We start from the raw sequence: 21,198 nt of genomic DNA on the forward strand, positions 1-21,198 counted from the left end.
AACACTCCAACCCTGTGATTTATCCTACAAATACTCTGTCTTGCCGATTAAGTTATAGCTTTGTTTGTGTAACAAGACAGCTCGTTCTTTCTGTTTATTCCACGTACTTAGAGATACCTGAAATGTTCTGGCTTTTAGCCCTGGAATCCTGCCTCTTGTTTTCTTTTATCTCCCAACTGAAATACACAATTTCTTTTCAAGATTTTAGGTCTTTTACAAGGTTACCAATCTTATAAACACAGGTAAAGATTTCAGCTCTTTCCAAAAATTAGAAAGGGATTATTGCTTAAGTTTACTTTCTACTCTTCATCAAACTTTGTTCTGCCGTTACTCTCTTAAGGATTTTGTCATGTAATTCTAAGGGTGATGATTCAAACATTCAGTTTTGTGTGTCTGTAATGCTGGTATTTACATGTGAGATTCAAACTTCTATTAGAGTCAAAAGGGACATAATGTGGATTCAAGTATCTGTGCATAGGTGTCCAAAACCTATAAAATTTCACAGAATATTTGGTCTAACATCAAGAAAGGTACAGGTCACCTATAAGACAATTTCCTTGGCAAGGCGAGAAGGTCAAAAACTATCTGTTCACCTTCTGCAGGCATCTTGGATAGCCTTGGGAACCTCAAGCAGCACAAGGCACCTATGTTTTGGTTTTTCCCCCTTCAGTAGAGCGCTTAGACACTATTAAACTCATCCAGAAGTCAAAACCCACACTCAAAACTGAACTTTTCTCTAAGCTCCCATAACTGTATTGAACAGTTCTGGAGAAAGCTTAAGACACTTACCAATTCAAATGAATACACATAAATTTAGATGTCTCTGGTCTGGAGCTGGACCCTACTGTAGCACTGGGTTTGAACCATTAGACCTGTACCTTTCTAAAACTCCTGGAGAAAGACTGTGACAGAAAAAACTCAAAAATGTAACAGCTGGGTATTCTGATAGAATGTAAGTGCTTAGTGTGAAGCACAGACATCTGAAAATAATCATGGAGGACAGAAGTTAAGGAGCTTTGAAGAACACTGAAACTTCAATGATACTATTCTGCTATTCATTAAAAAATTGCAAAAGAAAGCAGTGAACCTTAGTGCACTAATTTCCACTCTCTGATCTCGAGCAAAATAAGCTTAAATCATTCAAAAACTCTGGTTAGGAGAAGAGAGTTGAAAGAGCTTGTAGCATGTCAGTAAAAATAACAGATGCAAATTCTGTAGAAGTGATAAATATAGGGAAAGAAGTTTAATTGCTGTCCATCAAAAATATGAATTGTTACAATTTAAGTAGTAATAAAATGGGATGTTTACATAGAATTCTGCATGCTTCTAATGTAAACTGCAAAAATAAAATTAAATAACAATTTAATTGTCAATAAAGCTACAGGACTTGCTTCCCTCTATTAAAATAAAACCCCAAATATCTTCTCATCTGAATAACTTGGAAGTCTTGAGAAAAGTCAGAAAAAAACCTACTTGTCATCACCTGAAATTAAGGTTGAGCAAATACCAAAATCTGGTATTGGAATTTTTTTCTAGTAGTTCATTTATGTTTCACCCACTCTATTTAAATGAAAACAAACTAAAACAAAGAAATATAGTTCATGACTCTAGTCTATCTAGCATAGAAAAACTGCCTGAGTGAGAGACCCACAGCTAAAATCAGTACTTGCTTGTTTCAAGAAAAGTGTTACTATTTATGCACATCCCTGGATCCATGTATTTTCCTTCACTTCTCCCTTGCCTTGCATGTTCCTGTCTCTCTCCACTCACAACCCTTTTGCCCCGCTAGACCTTCACATGAACTGTATCTCTGCCAATAAACGTTCCATAAAAAGAGAAAGATTTCTGCTGAGGTCCCCCTGACTTCTTTCACAGATTCCTCATATTCTTAAGTCATTCAATAAAAGGAATCTCTTTTTCTCAAGTCTTGAAAACTTGAGTTTTGTCTAATGGTATTTAAGTACATAAATGGCAATACACCGAGTTATGTGGAAGGAAAGACTTAATAGTATGGAATGCTTGGTGTGGGTTGGCAAGAACTATTTACTGCTTGCAAAAACTTTTGTCTGAGAGAAATGCATGGTCTGTAACAATAGAACTAATGGAATCAACTTGTTACGGATTTCATAAATTAGATTAATACAGAAAAAAATTATAATCCTTATTCTGTGTACTAGTGTAGTCTCCAAAACAAACACAGAAAAAAAATCTAAACTGCAACAAGAGATATTATTGTACTGTGTGATTTCACATTTTACATTATTGCTAATGAGCAGTTGATCAGTAGAGGCATATTTAAAATTACATGAAAGTAATATAAATCTCAGGAACTCTTTCCCCATTATCCAAAACTAATAAAAATCAATGTAATTAATGTTTTAATTAATTAAGTGTATTTTAAATAATCTAAATTTCTTTCTTATGCATATAAATATCCATCCTTGGAGAAAATTTCATAATCCCTTAAATATTCACGCTACTAGTAAGAAAAGCTGTCATTAACACATAAAGAAAGGAAGCTGAGACATAGAAATATTATGGCACCTTTTACCTGGTACTGACAGAAAATATGGTCAAAATTTTTGCATTGCTTTTTCCTTTCTTCTTTAAAGATAAAGAGCCATCTCTCCAAGTAAGACAATTCCTCTTCACTGATTTGGGTAAATTAATACTGAAACACAGCTGCTGCAGCTGTTCTTACTTGTATCCATTAATATTAGAAGATGAAATCAATTAGTATGTTCTAAATGCCCCAAATTTATCTCATTTTTCAAGCTGCCTTTAATTTTGTATTTTTCTGTTTGTGGTAGTTCACAAAATAAAACTGAGAAATACATTGTAGTGATATTTGCAGAAACTGCAGAGAGAAGGGGGAAACACCCTCTGCTTGGTATTTTGAATATATAAGAATTGACCAAATTGCAAAGAGTCAGCACCTGGGCATGTATCAGCAGATGTTTTGAGGAGGATGGTGCAACATCAGAGGTAGAAATGGAGAAGATCCCAAAGGGAACCCAATTTGGTGTGACACTATGAGCAGATTAAAGGACGGTTGAGTCATGCTGTTACCATACCACCCCTAAAACCTCAATATGTGATATGGGTTTCACAGAATGTTTAATTTTTCCCCTCTAGCTTGCTCTTCTTGCCACAGTACTTACTGCTGAGAAACATTTGGCAGCTAGCTACGTGTTAGGAATAAAACATACTAGCATACACTCAGAATGTTGCCAAGATCCAGACCCCACTGTCCTGAATCAGAGATAAAATTCTGTTTACCTAATTTTCATCTGAGTAATAACACAGAGATTTTATCTGAACATTCATTTAATAGGGAATGATAAGATTGGCAAGACCCACAGGAGACTGCTAATGGGTGATTATATATAAAATGCCAGAAAACATAAAGCACACTGATAGTGCCATGTTGCATTCACCCCTGCAAAGAAGAAATGTCACATTTCTTTTCACACTTGCATAAAAAGACAAAGCAAATACTACTAATTATAGAAGTATTTGCTTGTAAAAACTAAATAATACACTAAAACCAAAACTCGGCTTCTCAAGATCTAATAAGGAAATGTGTGGGGTAAAAGAAGTACTCTGCTCTGGGAAAAAACTCTAAAAGTAAGACGTGGCTACACTTCCAACCTGTAGCAACACTGCAATATCATTAGTGTTGGTAGCCTGCACAAGGGGTACAAATACTTCAGTAACAGGTAGATGCGCTCACACTACCAATTGCAGTGCAATGCCATAGCCTTCATTGCAGGCTCTCTGGCTGTCTAGGGTGCTTCTACTTACTCAACTCTCCTTCCTTGCCTTTGTGTGGGTATGCATGTATGGGTCTATGTGTGTATACACATACATATGCATACACGTGTGTTTACTCAAGTGACTGGCTCAGCATCTCAAAGCAGCTCCTTTTCGCATTTGATCTGTATTTGAACTAATGAGTTATCTCATGTTCCATTAACATCTCCTAGGACCAGGCATGTAGAGACCTGTTATAGCCTGCCTGTACTGTGCACTGGTCAATGGTACGAGGCTGTTTTCTGAGCAGTTCCCCAAAGGCAGTATGTTTCTGCTGACACCTCAATGGTATCTAATTTGGGGGACGTCTAAAATACGCATACCAGTGATTACCACAGCAGCCTGATGCAGAGGCTCGATGCTGCAACTGTGGAAGTTCCAGAGCAGAATCCATCTGGCATTTTCACTGGTCAGCTTAATGGAGATTAATTCCATCACCTCTGCTGCCAGTGGAGGTCTGGTGTCTTCGAGAGCGGTGTGCCTGGAGATTCCTTTACATTAGAATGTGTAATGGCATTTTCAGGTTCGCCTGCTTCAGCAAGCGCTCATTGTTCAGTGTGCTGAAATCTCTTCTAGGGATGCAGGTGAAACCCTGCACTCTGGATACTCTTGCTCTTCGCGTTCTTTGACCCGGCTGGGCAGGCAGCAAGGGGGCTGCTGGCGGCTGGGCTGTCTGTGCGCACTTTGCCGGGACCCGGCTCTTCCCGATGCTCCCTGGGCTTATTTCAACCTTCTCCTTCCCCGGAATGCCAAGTGAAAGCTATTCACCCAACGAGACGGGCAAAGTCAGAAAGGGGTGGCGTGCTGCCTGGCAGTGCCTCCTGGAGGGCAGCCTCCGGGAGGGGAGGTGAGGCAGGGATGGGCGGCAGTGGAGGGATGCTCGTCCGGGCACGGCGCGCTCGGCATACTGTGGCAGGTGCCCCCTGCCTGCACCATGTCCAGACCCCAAACACGGGGCCGAAACCAAAGGGTTCTCAAAAAAAAAAAAAAATTCCCACAAAACCCCCAACCAAAACCCAAACAAACTCCAAACCAAACTAAAACCAAACAAACAAACAACAAAAACAAAAAAAACAAACCCAAACCTGGATGTTTTGTCCTGTATCTTTGTCTCTGCACATTGCATATTTTCTTACATTTTCTAAGTTCCTGCATTTATGTCGTATTTTTTTGGGAAAAAGAAAAGTGAGGAGTTGGTGTCTGGCAGCCTCATTCCCTCCGCTCCTCTATTACAAACCCTGGCTTGCAGCTCGGTCCCATTAACGTCTGGGCCAAGCTGACCCGGCCGCACCGGGCGAGGGTGGGGCAGCACAAGGGCAGGAACCACCCGGCAGGAGGCCGAGCCCAGGGGCGCACCTTTGGGCAGAGCCTTTGCCGCGTCTCGGGAAAGCACCATCGGGCGAGTACCCGGGACCAAATGCCGACTACGTGCTCGAAGGGCGCCGGGCGAAGCCCCCGCGGAGGCGGACTCACAGAGCCGCACCGCAGTTGCATGGAGCGGGTCAGGGCTCTCCCAGATGAGCAGCCACGTAGCAGCGAACTTTCTCCGGAGTCGAGGCTGCTCCTTGCTACGTCTGCCTCTGAGCGGTCCCGAGCGGCGCGCGTTCTCGGCTCTTTGACGAGCCGCCCTCCAGCGCCCGGTGGGTGCCTTTTCGCTCCTCCCTTTCGGCGGGGAGGGACCGCTGAGCCTCTCACAGCGGAGCGCCCCGGGGCGGCCTCTGCGCGGGGCCCCGCGGAGCCGGGCGCGGGGCGCGGCGCGCCCGCAGGGGGGCGCAGGCGGACGGGCAGCGGCGCTGCGGGCGCGGCGGGCGAGGGGATCGGCGCGGCCGCGGGGGGCAGCGCGGGGGGCAGCGCGGCGGGGGCGGGCAGGCGGAGGGCGGCGGGAGGGCGCCCGCTGAGGCAGAGCTTGCCGCCGGCCAAGGAGAGAGCGCAGGAAAGGTCGGAGAACCCCGGCGTGTACCCCTCTGCGCTCCTTCTGCCGGTGTTTCGGTGTCTTCCCTCCCCTCGCCGCGCAGCCTGCGCTCCGGAGGGGACCGCCGCATCGAGAGGAGCTGTTACTTTTCACAGCCGGCATGAGGCTCCCCGCGGGAACAAGGAGACGCCGCACTAAGCAGCCAGGGAAGAACCTGCCTCTCATCTGTTGCAGCGGAGCCCGGCGGCAGGCACGGTCCCCCCGGCCGGAGGTGATGGGCACCCGCTGAGTCCTGGGCGTGCGTCCGAGGGTGCCTGCATGGGTGGCAAACATGGAGAAAATAAAGTTATAAGCGGGGGTACTGGCCAACGTGGACGACAGCCAGTGAAATAAAACACACACCTTCTAAAGGGATTTAATTTGCAAACGGGATTGAAAAGGGTACAGCTTCCATGGGAAAATGTGACCTGTTAAAACTGCTAATGGAAGATGCCGGCTGTCAACGCAAGCACCTAAACCAAGTAAGTTCGCGTCAAGTTTGATCCTTTAATCTATTCTCTTTTTGAGATTTTGATTACTCTTTTGTTCCTCAAAAAAAAAAAAAAAAAAAAAGAAAGTCTCTAGGACTGTCTGAGGTAACTTTTTGCGCCAGCGCAAGCAACATGAAGCGACATCGTGCACGCCCTTGGTGACAGTCCAGAGAAGCATTAGCATCTCTTCCTTTCTCTTGTATGTAATAAACGTGTTTTCCTCCGGTGCGGTGGGAAGCAGCATCCTTTGGTCGCTGGGTGACACCTGCAGGATAGCGGAACACCCGGAGGTCCGGGATTGAGCGGGCGGAGGCCGTTCTGCGGGGGCGGAGGAGGCTCCGCATCTGCCACCCGCGCCCGGCACAGGCGAGGGTGGTCGCAGGTGGGAGCTCCGCTGGCTCGCCCTCGCCCCCGCGGGTCCTGCCGGCCCGGACGGCGCTGAAGGCACCGCGGCCCCCGGCAGCGCCACAGCGAGAGTTCACATGACACGCACACGGGTGGGGTGCGGGAGCCGGAGTGCAACGGGAGCTGCTGCTGCTCCCCCCGGGCCGCAGCTTAGGTGTCCCCGCAGGGGTGCCCCCCGAGGAGACCTCTCTCCCCGCTAGTGAAGTGCACAGGGACCCTGCAGGGAAGGTTGGGGTCCAGTCAGGAAGCCCCCTAGGAGGTACCTGGAGGACGGTGGGATGTAGGTGGCAGGAATAGAGCAGCATGAAGTGGGCCATGGGATGGCTCAGGGAACACAGAAAGGGGCTGATGGGGTTCATGCCCATGTGGGGTTTACAGCAGCAAGGTCCTGATTCTTGAGACGTTCGGACAGAAGCCATAGTCCTGTTGGGAAGAAGCAGCTGATGCTCTAGATATTGAAATGCCTACAGAAATTCAGCACTCTACAGAGGAACATAACTATGAAATTGTCTGCAGTTGGCAAAATCTGCAGCCTTGTTAATGTAGTATTTTCCTATTTTTACCAGGAAATGTCATTTATGCACTTTTGTTTTACTGGACTCAGTTGAATGATTTCCTGTTAGCATGGCAACCAAATTTTGTATTTCTCTAAGCATGACTTGTAGATGGCTCTTGCAATGCTAAAACACCTTTTAGGTGGAAGTAAATAAAAACACTTTCTTGTCTGTATTTTTGTTACAGAGAATGGATACTCCTCAAAAAAGAAAAAAAAGTAACAGATTGCAGCTCAGTTTCATCTGAGAGAGAGATATTCTTTTTATAAGAAACAATGAAACAATACACATACAGATTTTCTATAGACTGCAGCATAGACAGATTGGGAAATAGTTTATTTCAACGTCTACGTACTAAACTAAATACCAATGTTCCAGCACCTTTAAGTCCAGTCTGCTTGAAATTTCAAATTTAATTGTACTGCAGTGACATAGGTTTCAGTGCTTATGTTACTTGCTCCAAAGCCCAGACCTGCATAGCTTAGTAAGGTTACCTATGCAAGCACACTGAATTTTTCTATATTTAACTTCATTCACTTAAGCAAGAGTTTCATGCACAGTCAGAGAAGCCAGGCACCGGAGTGAGACTGCTTTGGACCTGTCTTAAGACTAGCAGAAATTCTGGATTTATGAAAGATCTGAATTTACATCCCTTTTCTGGGCAAGACTCAGAAATAAGCTTTGTCCTTTAATATCAAAATAGATGAAATCAAACAGTTTGGTTTTCCTTTGATGTTGCATTCTCCACTGAAAAACCTTGGTTTTGTTTGCAGAGGGATGGGGTTCTTTACTATTGTTTTTCCTCTTTTTTGTCAGTTGTTCAGACTTAGAAACAGATGAGACTCTATTTGGAAACAGCAAAACAAAAATATGTCTGTCTTTTAAATTTAACTTCAGCCACTTACTCTGTCTCTATGTATAGTAGTCATTGCCCTTAAAATAGCTTCAGGAAAAAATTCCATTTCTTATCTCATGTGATTCAGAGCCAAATACTGCTAACTGAAATTTAAGTCAATTGAGGTCACTACAGATCTGGTATGATTTTGAGTATCTTTTTGAGATATCTTTGCTTATCTGCTGGAAATATTGGGTCCTGAGGAATGAGGCTCTGCTCTTGGTGACAGTACATTTGCATTACTGCAGTGTGGAGAGCCCACCAAGTATATATTGAAAGATGGACATAAAGAAAACTGTTAAGGGACTAGTTCTCACTTGTGTGTATGTGTTTGTGTGTGTGTGTTTGTGTGTGTATTGCCTGACTTAAATGACAAGGAAAAATGAACATGACTGCTCCTCCCAATTTCTAAGACCTGTCACCATACCAGTACACTGTTTATTCTGTCACCTTTTTCTGGGATTTGATTCACTGGAGTGAGGTGACAAAATCAACAGGGAAAAATCCTGTGTGGCATCTCTGCCTGCCTCCGGTGATGCTGGTAATTAGTGCTAAAAGGAACTGAATTGATTTTGAAAAATATGACTAAGTCACCAAAACTTTTCTTACGGAAAGGCAACATAGAAGCGGGAAGAAAAGATTCTGTTATAACCTGTTTCAAGAAAGAGCAGACAAGAACAGATGAAGCATTGTTCTGTTCAGACACTTAATGATTTTATGAGTATCAATTTTATCATTACTTTTTTTGTTCAGTTTGAATTTGTATTGGCTATATTCTGGTTACTTTCTCAATTACATTTTTAATTATTGGAAGAAGGTTGAAGGTACAACTTGGCATATATCAATCTTGCATCACCATGTTTTGTGACAACAAATAAACAAGATTCCAGAAACTATCTAAGTCCTGAATCCATTAAGATGGCCAACCTTGCTCTTAGTTTACTAGACCAACACGAAATTAAGTAGTGTAGCATTTTAGTATAACACCAGCAACAATGTTGCCTGGGTGTTCATGTCCACTGTGTTTTGTTAAAGTAAAAAAAAAAAAACCAAAAAAAACCAACCCCCCCAAAAAAAAACAACAAAAACCAACCAACCAACCAACCAAAAAACCCTGGTTAAAACTATATTAGTGAATATAGTTTTGTGTAGTCAACAGAGAGAAAGGCTGAGTAAATTAGATCTTCTTTCTGTAAGAGATACTCATGCAGAAACCTTCATAGGTGCTTTTTCATTCAAATAGAAATTGAGGCTATCAAAAACAACAACTGAAAATAAGACATAATTTCTGTGCATATTGAAGAAATTAAAAACTTCAGTGTGCCATGACACAAAAATAACAAATAAATGAGTTATCTATTATGTCATATTCTTCTTGGAGTTCTGGGCTGGTTTGGTTTATTTTTTGGTTTTGGTGATTTTTTTTTTTTTTTCCCTTAAAGCTTCTGTTTCGGTTTAAATTCTCAAAGTGCTTCTTCCACTCTCTTACAACCTCTTATTTCTGATTTAGATTGTGACTGGTGTGAGACAAAAACTGAAGAGAACATTGGGTAAAAAATACTTTTTTTTACAGCTATTTTTCAGCAAATGTGGGCTGAAGTGGGACAGGAAAACTTCCTTGAATTTGAGTGAATTTTACATACGTTTAAGATTATGAACCAGTGAAACCTAATCTATGAAGTCTGTCACAGCTTCTGCAATTGCTTGGTTACTGAGTCTGTGCTCAATACACTGATCTCAAAAGCTTCTGCCATACTTGTACCTGTCAGATGAACCATTTGAATGTTATAACAATATTATCTGGTATATTATTCAATAGGTAGAAAGGGGAACAATAGATGGAGAAAGATTTTTCACAGGGCTTTTCTGAGACAGAGGTTATGGGATTCTTCTGGATATCCTTCCTACATATCATTGAAAACTTCTGAGGAGCAAGCAACCTTTGCCCGGGAGGCAAACACCCCTATCCCACCTCTGGTGTACAGACAGTCACTGAGCAGCCAAGCCTCATGGGGGTGCTTCTAAGATCTTCCAGTCCTAGCTCAATACACACTGGTTTCCAGGATACCTAAGATCTTTCTGTTTCATTTTGGTTTTTAAAGAGATCTCTTCTAATACCTGGTTCAAGGGCTACAAGTACATCCTTCCTTTGCTCAGAGAATAATAAAACATGCTACCTTCATTCATATTCTAAGTAATGAGTGTGTGTGTGGCTCAGCTTCGCGAACGAAGATTTGGGAAGGGCTGTCCCCCCGTGGGTGTGCCCTTCCAGCCTGCTGGGCAGTGGATTTTAGGTGAGGCTCAGCGTACGCAGAAGTGGCCCCACTGTTTAAGTCCTGAGGTTCATCTGCCACGGCCGAGCAAGCTTGGATAGTGCCAGTGAAGTCCTCAGGACTAGAACCTACAGCACCTGGTATTTCCCAGGAGGTCTCCCATCCAAGTACTAATCCGGGGCTGACCCTGCTTAGCTTCCGAGATCTGACGGGATCGGATGTCAGGGAGGCATTTAACTGCCTACATATCCTAAGACCACGCTGGAAAAGCAGGTACTAGGCTCCTCGTGTCCTTGTGCCAGCTAGTCATGCAAAGTGCAGTTCATTTGACTTAGAGATGGCACCCCAGGAGAACACCAGTCTCCTGCAGGTCTTGTAACATTCCGGCTAACCTTTTGTGGGTACATCTGATAACCCTGAACTGACAGGAGATACCAATTTGTCAGTTATTGAAATGAACCTGTAGTATCTCTCTTCCTTTCTTGGAAAGAGAAAGGCAGAAGCAGAGAGTAAAACATCCTCTGTATTTTCTCATCTCCTTTATAGCTGAACAAGCATCCTCTAGAGGTGCCTGTCTTTATTAACTATGCAGCAAGAGCCAAGACAAGGAACCTTCCTTCCTGAGAGAGATTAGCTGAATCCCAGCTGTGCAGAGCAGGCTGTGGTAGTACATCATAAAGGTTGAATAAGCACAGAGGTCAGTAGATCCAGGACAAATGGTTGCTACATTTAGGCTAAAATGTACATTCAAAAAAAAAATCCCAAACAAACCAAAACATTCATGCACATGCTCCAAGCTGCTATGCTAACTTTGGAACAGTCTGTAAATAGCATGAACCTAGAACTGCCTATTGGACTTCCACTTCTGAAATTTTGCCAGCTACCACCTCGGCAATCCAGTTTCCTTACACAGAATTCTTCAGAAAACAGAGTCTTATGCAAACTGTCAATAACTACTTAAAACTTATGTAACTTTTCGGCTCAGGTGTCTGGTTCTCATTTCTGTGAGAGAGAGGCAGCAGCTGCCAAGCAGCCCAGCAAATTTTTCAGTGATGGCCAAGTAGTGAGTATGATTATTAACCGAGGTCATCAAACATGAGAGGAGCATTACTACAGGTCTGTATGGTGAGAAATTTGCCTGGCCTGAGAGCTTTGCTTATTCCTTATGAAGAGATGTAGGCATTCTGCTGGTAAGGACCTTACTGGAGTAGACTGCATGTGAGATTAATTGAGAATTCAAATTTCTCCCTTTTCTCCCTTAAACCATCATTTAATCAAAGTACCCACTCACACTGGGGGAGGTTAGCAGTCCTAGGAAAATCAATACTGTCCTGTCTGCATTAAATTAATGGGCAAACTTTTGCCTGTGTTGCTTCTGTGGTGCTCTAAACCAGAGGAAGAATACTAAAAGCTACTAATTTGAAGATAAAATCTAGTATTTCCTAGCATACAGATGTTTTTAGCAGATTGGCAGTTTGGTGTCAGACCTGAGAGTACTGAACTAAGCAGATAGAGCACCAAGTTTACATCCAGTGAAAATTATATTGCCTTCTATATTTTTTTACTAAAAATTGATATAATTTAAATGTAGTTTGTCTTACCAATTAATATTGTATTCCATGTGTTGATTTGCTACAGTTACTCCCATTATAAAAAGTAAAGCAGGCCAATTTATTTTTTAAGTAAAGAAATGATCAATGGGAGTGTAGTGGAAGACAGATGATCATTTTGTATCTGATTTAAAATTACCCCCAGTCATTTAAATTAAAACAAAAAAAAAAGGCAAATTTTGAAATACCTACAAAGGGGGTTTTACAGCAAATATCTGTTTGTTATCTTTTCTTTTTTGACCTAGTCCCCACAGATTTGATTGTAGCTGTAAACATCAATCACCTACGTTCCTTGTATAGTCACTGGAGAGAGACAGAAACCCCCAGTGAACAAACCAATCCATCTAATTTACACCTGATATAGAGTGGAAAGAATCAGGTATTTATTGTTGCTGATCGTTGTTTGATTTGATACAGCTGAAGGTGAGAGGAACTTTATCCTAGTGGTGTCAAAAAGAAAAAAAAAACAACAAAAAATACCCCCTCAAAAAAACCCCGAAACATTTCCAGGGGAGACAATAAATAGACATGTTTTCTTCCGAGGGAAGGTCCTATTGACTTTTATGATTTGATATAGACCTCTTAACAGTAACAGATTGCTGCAATATAATTTAGATATCCTGTTGTCTGTTCTCAAAATTTTTAGGAGTTTGTGTGGTTGGATTGGGTAGCTGAAATACAGCTTCTAGCTGTGCCAAGGGAAATGGGAGTGTCAGCTAGACTCTTTTAAAAGAAGAACACACAGTTCTGGGTGCTCACATCCTGCCTCCTGCGAGTGCAAGGTGTCCCTTTTCCGGGAGAGAACACATTGCATCTGTGGAGCAAGGGAAAGCAAGCACAGTTTCTCTTCAGATGCTCTCAGCATTGCCAGTCTTACAGTGTACCTTGGTCTACTGAACACATCATTGCAATAGAAATTATCTCTCGTGATCACATAGTTGTTTTAACTGCTGTTCATGTGCAAATGTTCATTATTATTAAACACTTCAAAACAGCACTTACTGCTGCGTGTATCCTGCCTTTCTTCCACCGGAAAATAAGTGAAATATTCTATTTGTATTTTGCTTATACTGACAGCATTTTTTTCTTAAACTGGGAGAGATACTGGCCATTCATTTTTGATAGTAATCACTGAAAGTGATGAGAGCTGCAGTCAATACCTTGGACTTGTTTGTGCTGGCATAATGAGTTTGTTTTTCCAATTTAATGTGTTATATAATACATTTATACCTGCAAAACCATCAGTTTCAAAAACATATGCTTTCCCTATAGTGGCTTTAACTAGATAACAGATTCCCTACAGAAGGAATTTTGTCCTCAGATAAAACCACAAACAAGTTGCCTACAGAACAATGTCTAATTTATCTTTAGCCTCTTAGCTACAAAACTGTCATTCAAAAGGCAGTAATTAACTGCTTGTCTTTGAATTCATCTAGATACTGTAAGGTTAGACCTGTGAGTCTGTATCACCTTCAGAAAGAATTTAGTAATTTCATAAGTTGATTCATATGACCTATCTTGAAGGAAATTAATTGCCCTCTGCAGGAGGTGCATTTTTTCCTATTTGTAATAATGCAAAAATTGGGATGACAAACCAGCCTTGGCTGTCAGTGTTTTAGATTCCTCTCTTATCAAATATGTGTCTCACCTTTATTTTTCAAATGCTTTAAATTGAAGTACTTTATTGTGTCAAATAATGATTAATAAAGCTTCCTAAGTCTAATATGAGGAATGTGCTGTAGTATGGCACAAAGATCACATATTGCAAATTAATGGCACAGGTGGGTATTTGCACTAATTCCTGGGCTGTAACTACTCTTGTATTTTCTTGTAAAAGGCACCAAGGCAGTGCAGAGCAATTGAAAAATAATATTTTGTCTGCCCACTTACATAATAATATTTTATTAATGATTGTTTAACTTAGTGATATTAACATTGAGCATATTTGTTTATGCACTGATGCCAGTGGTACCAAATTCTGATGTAGTCTGAGATGATTACATTTATTTTGCTGCAATGTCTTTACAGAGACTAAACTTCCATATTACTTTTTTTTAATTTAAAATTTGCTTTTTTTCACAATATTTAAGCAGACTGAGCAGGGTTTTGAAACTCCATTTTTTGAGTGTGATTTTGCCAACAGGGGAGGGAAACAGGAGATGCTTTGTGAACTGGGTTGCATTTCTTTGGGTGGGCACTAATCTAGACTCAGAGCTGCACTGACCGACTGAACTAACTGACTGCACAAGGTGGATTTATAGGGGTGGTTAGGATCAAAGAAGGATTTCTCACTCATCCCAAATATCTTGTGCTGCCCAAATCCCACATGTCCTTATTTTCAGGAAGAGTCATTGCTGATTAATAATTCTTTTCAGTAATAATATATAACCAGGCTTCTCTTAAAACCAAGGTTTGCTGACTTTGAGCAAGGTAGCAACGGCATGAGTGGGACTTCTGGGAGGATAGAATGGACAAAACAGTAGGTGTTTTCATTTCAAAAAAGTCATGTAAATAAAGGACAATGAAGACCATGATTGCTGAGAGACACTAGTGCATTTAAATAGGTCAGATCATGCTCATCATACTCCCATTGACAGTTAAGTAATAGACATCTTTAAAGGCTTGATTTCCTTCTGTAAACATAGTGGTTTGGTAGACAAGTATACTGGGGAAAAATGGCATTCTAGTTATGTTACGATATTAGTGTTTTCTTGCCTAATTGCCTATTTACTGTTATTTTAACACTTTACTTAAATCTATTGCTGGAAAACAAAGTCTACAATAAAAATTACCTAAACCAATTAACAACTCATAACAGCAAAGCTTTATGGTCAGCACATGATTAAATTAATTTTAAGAAATAAAATGTTCTCCATGTTTTCTAATTTAACTTTAATTCAAGAAAGTATTCAAGTGTAAAGAAACCTTGGTGTTCTACTCAAAGAAGCGCTTCAGAGGATGCTTCTTGTTAAGAACTGGCTTTGTTCCTCTTCTTGGTATAAGACATTTTCCTCAATATTGGTGTATTTGTTGTAGATGGCACCTATGTGTGTTCTTTCGTGTTAGAGAAGTATGAAGATCACAGATGAATTTAAAATTATGGTAATGGTCAAAGTAATTTGAAATTCTAACACCTTTATGTGAAATTTTACAAAATACAAACTGAAACAACTGTGCCTTCTCATCAATCATACATGCGTTGGTTGAGATGGAAGATGTAATTTTGAAAATTTGTCTTCTTGGTTCCAGGAGAATTACAATGCTCTGGCAGTTTCTTGTTTCTTCTCAATAATTTAGCAGTTTATGAAAAATATATTTCTATTTCTCCACTCTGATGCAGTCAATGCAATTACAAGTTGTGGAGAATCTAATCCAAAATCTTGCTGCTCTTAAGTATTTTAGAAAAAATATGTAGTCCTAAAACATTTGCCATCGTTGCTATGGTTGCAAGCTGCGTCTGTCCTGTGTAATATACAATTTTCTTCATTCTCTGTCTAAATACTTTTTTCTGTTGCAGCTTACAGAGTCATATATTGAATCTTTGTAGAGGGAAGCAGTGAAGCTTTCTTTCAAGTATACTGTTATAGTTGACAAGAACTAACATCTCACTGCATTTGATTATAAGAATTCCTGCTTCTTTCTGTTGCCGGGGAATTTGCTTTAAGAGTGAAAATCAAGTAGGGGATCATATGGGCAATTTTAAAATCACACTTCCTTTTTAATAGCTTTAGGAGCCATTCTGAACAGGTGTTTATAGAATTGCCAGAAAACTGATTGCCATTTCAAGTTTATAGCACATCAAATGAAAAAAATAATCAGGCTTAGAAATCTCTATTATAAGGAACACTCTAGTGCACTGTTATAAATTCAATATATTGGCTACTATTAATACTCCTAGTAGACCACATAAACTTCATTGAACCTGAGGTAAAATAGTTTCTTCATTTCATCCGCTTATGTCACCAATGAAACCAGATATTTTGTTACTAAGGAATGATCAAAATTTTTGTTCAGTTTCCTCAGCTTTGCTTAATGTCTTGTGACATTTCAATATCTCTTCTGAGTAATAGCTCAAAACACTGCAGTAAAGTTAATTTCCAGTGTGGATATTCCACTAGCAGGTTTAATAGGGAAAAGCAAATAATTCTGTTTATATTTTGATAATTTTGAAGTTAATGATAGTGTTTGCATCCATAATATGAATGATTTCCAGATTTGTGGATGCTCCAATTGTATTCTGTGCAAAAATATGCTTATAGATTCTTACAGTTTTGTGCATATATATATATGTAGCGCATGTCTTTATATACATGCAAAACAGTGTATTTACGTATATAGAGAGATATTTATGTACACGAGGTGAGTGAGACACACAAAAGGTTAATGCTTGCTCTGGTGAGTGAAAGAGAAAAGCTACCCAGAGGTCAGGAGTACAGCCCATCAAAGTGTCTATATTGTGTGAGTATACACAGAGTTATATCTGTATCTTGTTCTCTGGGAATATTTACCTCTCTCTGCACTTGCTTATGTGATTTAAACACTATGTGACTGCATCCAGTTCTTGGCCAAGTAATGCTTTCCCACCCCAAACAGAGAAGAACTGCGAATTTAGCTTAATGGCAAACTACCAGGACACAGAAAATTTGTAGACAGTTCCTTTCCTCATGAGTTTAGAGACTCGTGGAAGATGTAGGGTTCTTAAAAGCCAGCAACTTCTGGCCATGGAGCTGACAGCCCTGACACTGTGCAAACAGACACAGCTCCTACAAGGGAATTTTTTCTTAAGTCTAGTAGCAAATACAGCTTGACTAAGACTGATCCATTATCTTTCACTTTGTTTATTATCCAGAAGGAAAGTTTTGGTAGACTTTTATGCAGAAATAATAACTCATCCAGTTAAAAAACACAGCAATGTTCAGATTCATGTAAGTCTAACAAAAACATTTTTTAACTGTTTTCTCCTTGGATGAACTGCACTCGGTGGCTGTCAGGGAAACCTTCTGAAAAGAGGCAGGATACTCTTGTGTTACACTGTTTTAAAACTTTCTCAGAAATCAACTTTTGAGTGTAGAGACCAAAGTGTGTGTAATATAAATTGAAATGATAGTCCAAAGAAGTTGTGGCTGCCCCATCCCTGGGAGTGTTCAAGGCCAGGTTGGGTGGGGTTCTGAGCAGCCTGTTCTAGTGGGTGGCATCCCTGCCCATGGCCAAGGGGTTGGAACTAGGTGATCTTAATGCCTCTTCCAACCTAAACCCTTCTAGGATTCTGTGATATGATCCTTCAGGATCCTGCTGGATGTTTTACAAAGAGTCATTGCAATGGCAGAAGCCTTGGAGCTGGTTGTCTTTTGTAATCTCCAGCACTTGAGTGTAAGAACTGTTGTAAAAATAGAGAGGGAAGATACAGACAAGGCAAAGGGGTCCCTTAGCATAAGTGGTGTAAATGATCAAAGGCAATATAGAAAACATCAGCCTGGCCTGATAGTTTCAGTCACCCTGTGACATGCACCTGCATAAGTTCCTCGCTGATTGGTTCAGAAAAGTAGTTACTTGAAATCCCTGATAAATCACCTTTCTTGATACAAACAAGAAACACTTAACCAAGATTCCATCTTCTTGCCTTAAACCTCTTGATCATCTCTGCGCTTGCCTGTCAACAAAACACTGAACAAACTCCCACTTTGTTTTGCCTGAACCTGTGACGTAGCTGCACAGGGTGGCTGAGTGTAACAGAACTGGAGGGGTCAAAGCCAGTTAATCCCTTTGACTTCTCTGGATAACTGTGTTTGAGTTAGTCACAAACTGCTCCATAGAAATTACTTTTCAGTTTTTGATCTCATATGCTTAAAAATATATTTTAAAGCTTTCAGAATTGTCACATGAAAAAAAAAAGTTAAATTACTTCTAAGTCATTAATCATCAATATCTATCATCTGCAGATAATTTATCTGCTGCAGTCTGGTAACTTATGCAGTGGAACTGGTAACTTCCAAGATCAAATAAGGGTAAGTGCTAAGTGCTTGCAAAAAAAAAAATAATAAAATGCAAGGATTTGACTTGGATTGTCAGGTCAGAAATGAAGATGATAGCCAAAAGCTGTATACAAAATAGATTTGCCAGCTCAAGCAAAGTCAGCAACAGCTGTTCTGAAGAACAGACAAAGTCCATTTTTTGATGAGATTCATACAGCAGGCTATTTTCTTCATGGATTGGGTGATAGATTTTCATAGACAGGTTTTCACAGTTCTTTCCTTTAACAGCCTACTTTTATCTCCTTGTTTTATAATCATATATTCTATTTTTAAGAATTGTAATTATTTCACCATGTCATACAAAACCCCCAAACTACACCAGGTCTGTCCAAGTGCTGGAACACAGACAAAACTGAGGGTACTGGGATTGCTCCTCCAGCTGTCTAAGCCTTGAATGCCAATGCGGAGAAACTAAATAGTTCTTTTCAGGGGCAATTATTGTCTTCAGGTATACGAGAGGCTGTGACAACCTCTGAAAGTTCTTTATTGAATGAGAGATCCTAGGAATCATAGCTTAATATCTCTCGATTGCTGAAAATTAAGCTGTTTCTAATCAGAGTGCTGAAGTTGCAAAAAGGGTAACTGTAAGCTTCATCTTGCTCATTTTTCTGTGATGCCTTTTGGGGTTTTAGTAGTGGTCGGAAACATGACTGAAGTTTCCTATAATGATGAAAACAAGAAGAGGCCATTCCCAAAATGTCTATTTCAAGTTTTATTTAAAAAGAAAAATTAAAAAGGGAAGAAGTTGCTACAGGATTAGAGGTGTAAACAGGATTAGAGTTGAGAACAGAAAGCAATAGTAACTAACATCAGTTTGAAAGAAGGTTTAACAGCTGTTCAATTCCAAAAGATTAAAAAACTGTTCAAGTAAAACACACAGACTAGAAGGAAGCACACTGGAGAACAGACAAACACTGAAGAGATTTCAAAGAGGTTTTAGGAGTAGATAAAACTATGGTTTGTTGAAGGGGAAAGAGATAACTGGAAGTAGAAGATTAAAAGATTGAATGGTACAGCATAGCTAGATCACAGTGAGTCAAAATCAGTTGGTCTGTCATTTTCTAGTGCTGATGACTGAAAGGGCCAGTAGTAATTTGATAAGCAGTAGTTTCTAGGCTATGCAATAACTAGAGCTATTGAGTTGCATTTGTAGTGTATTTGTAGATATATGTATGTTAGTTCTTTATTGCTTTCTGACCTATAGTATCTTGCACATTTAAACAGAAATTCTGTAATAATGACGTTATAATTTCCTTAACCCCAGCCTACCTAGATAAGTCAGAGTTCACTTTGCCACTGACTTCAGCTGTGATATTACTTCAGCTACCGAGTAGTTGTAACGCCTTTGATATTTTAATGGCAGTCCAAGTTGAGAGACACTGTAAGCAGGAAAAACTGGCTTACTGGAGTGTTGCCAGTAGAGGATGGAGCATTTTACCAAAATACCATCTTGGAGACTTCTCATGGAAGAAATCAAAGGATACATGAGAATGCACTTAAAATTTCCTAGGAAAGCACAAAGAAAACAAAATACAATAATACCACTGGAGCCTTAAAAAACATCTGAGTGACACCAAAAGTCAACTATGCAGTGTCATGGTTATAATTGCTGAACTGTAATAGTTCTGGCAGTTTTGCGAGTCAAATGAATAATGTATTTGGGTGGAATAAATTCTTAATTGTATTTAGTATTGTCTAGCTGTCAAATAAGGAGCAACACAGACCAAGAGGTAGATGGTGTCCTGGCAGTCAAGTAGGAGAGGCTCCAAACAAAGAAAGAGTTGAAACAGAGCTCTGAAAATTAATATAGTCTACTTGAACAGATAGATGAAGCTGAACAATGAAAACAATCCTTTTTCTCCAAATAAAAACAATCAAAGTGAAAGACTACCATTTGAAGTGTCAGCTGATCTTAATAATTTGTCTCTTTGAAAGTACTGTAAAAATTGTGCTGATTTCCTGATATAGGGTGTGTAAATCTCATTACCTGTGCAAAGTAACACAATGAATTTGTAATCTGTGCTAGATTACAACCTGGAAGATGATAAATGAAGAAAAATAAGCTATTTTGACATTATTGAACATTTTTCAGCTGATTCAAATACAGTCACAGCCTCACTGCCTGCATCTAAATTTTTTAAACCTAATAGCAGGTGTTTAACAGTGTCAAAAAGTCTATCAATAGAAGGACAGTAAGAGAATACAATCATGTACCATCATTTTTTGCAGTACTCTACCAGACTCCAATTTTAGTGGACAGTCTTACTTTGCCACATGCAGTTTCTCTGTGTTTTGACATACTCTCTGGATTTTTGTTTCATAAACTCATCCAATCTTCTATATGACCCATAGGTAGTTTTAGCATCTTCACAATTCTTCAACAATGAATTCCTCAAGTAATTGCCTGAAAACTCATCAGCTTTTCTTTTTCTTGAACCTGACTCTTACTGCCTGTATTTTTTTTTGATTGCTTCTGGATCTTATATCTGAAAAGCCAGTGAACAATTAACTTATGTCTGTCCTTTACATGACAGCCATAATTACACAGACCCATGTTGCACCATCCATCTGTAATTCTTTTACAGAGTGAAGATTTGCATCTTAGTCATTCCACTTCTGGGAGGTTTTCTATAAGTTTAATCATTCTGCTGCCCTTGTTTGAGTGTTTTTGGTGCTACTGTCTCTCTTTTTTTTTTTTTTTAAATGAGGAGCAGAGAAACGTATGTTCAATCCTTTGTGCCACTCTTAAACTACAAACATATATACATTTACATTAGTATGAGTGAAGCAAATTTTGTTTGACAGGAACTAGGCATAGTTATTAGAGAAAATTCATCTTATCTTTTGAGAATCACGAGTCCAAATTGTTTACCTTGTCTCTTTCTATCAAAGAAGAGTTACAGAGTACTTTTTTCCCCTCTCAAGCCAACTTGGCAGAGATAGCTAAGGCATGTGAGAATATAACTGGTCCTGAATCATTTAGGCAGAGACAAGAAAGCAAGATTTGTAAAATATGTTGGGAACATATCTTCTATTCTTCTAATTAGCGAGAAATAAATAAAAATCAAACAGCCTTGAAAAACATGAATCATTACTTTGTAGAAAGGCTTGCTAATGCTAGAAATCAGTTCTTTTAGTTCCCATATACTCACTGTAGCATATGGATTTAATGCA

The 21,198-nt window shown here is 40.0% G+C and overlaps 1 protein-coding gene across 1 annotated transcript in view; it reads left to right on the forward strand.

The window, feature by feature from the left end:
* The first annotated feature begins 5,702 nt into the window (after positions 1 to 5,702).
* Positions 5,703 to 21,198, forward strand: part of TRPC4 (transient receptor potential cation channel subfamily C member 4) — a 141,174-nt gene continuing 125,678 nt past the window's right edge. Inside the window, exon 1 of the mRNA XM_071552354.1 lies at positions 5,703 to 6,246. The gene's annotated coding sequence lies outside the window, so the exon portion shown is untranslated. The remainder of the gene's footprint in view (positions 6,247 to 21,198) is intronic.

The sequence above is a fragment of the Pithys albifrons genome, chromosome 1 (assembly GCF_047495875.1).
Source record: "Pithys albifrons albifrons isolate INPA30051 chromosome 1, PitAlb_v1, whole genome shotgun sequence".
In the NCBI taxonomy this organism is placed as follows: domain Eukaryota; kingdom Metazoa; phylum Chordata; class Aves; order Passeriformes; family Thamnophilidae; genus Pithys; species Pithys albifrons.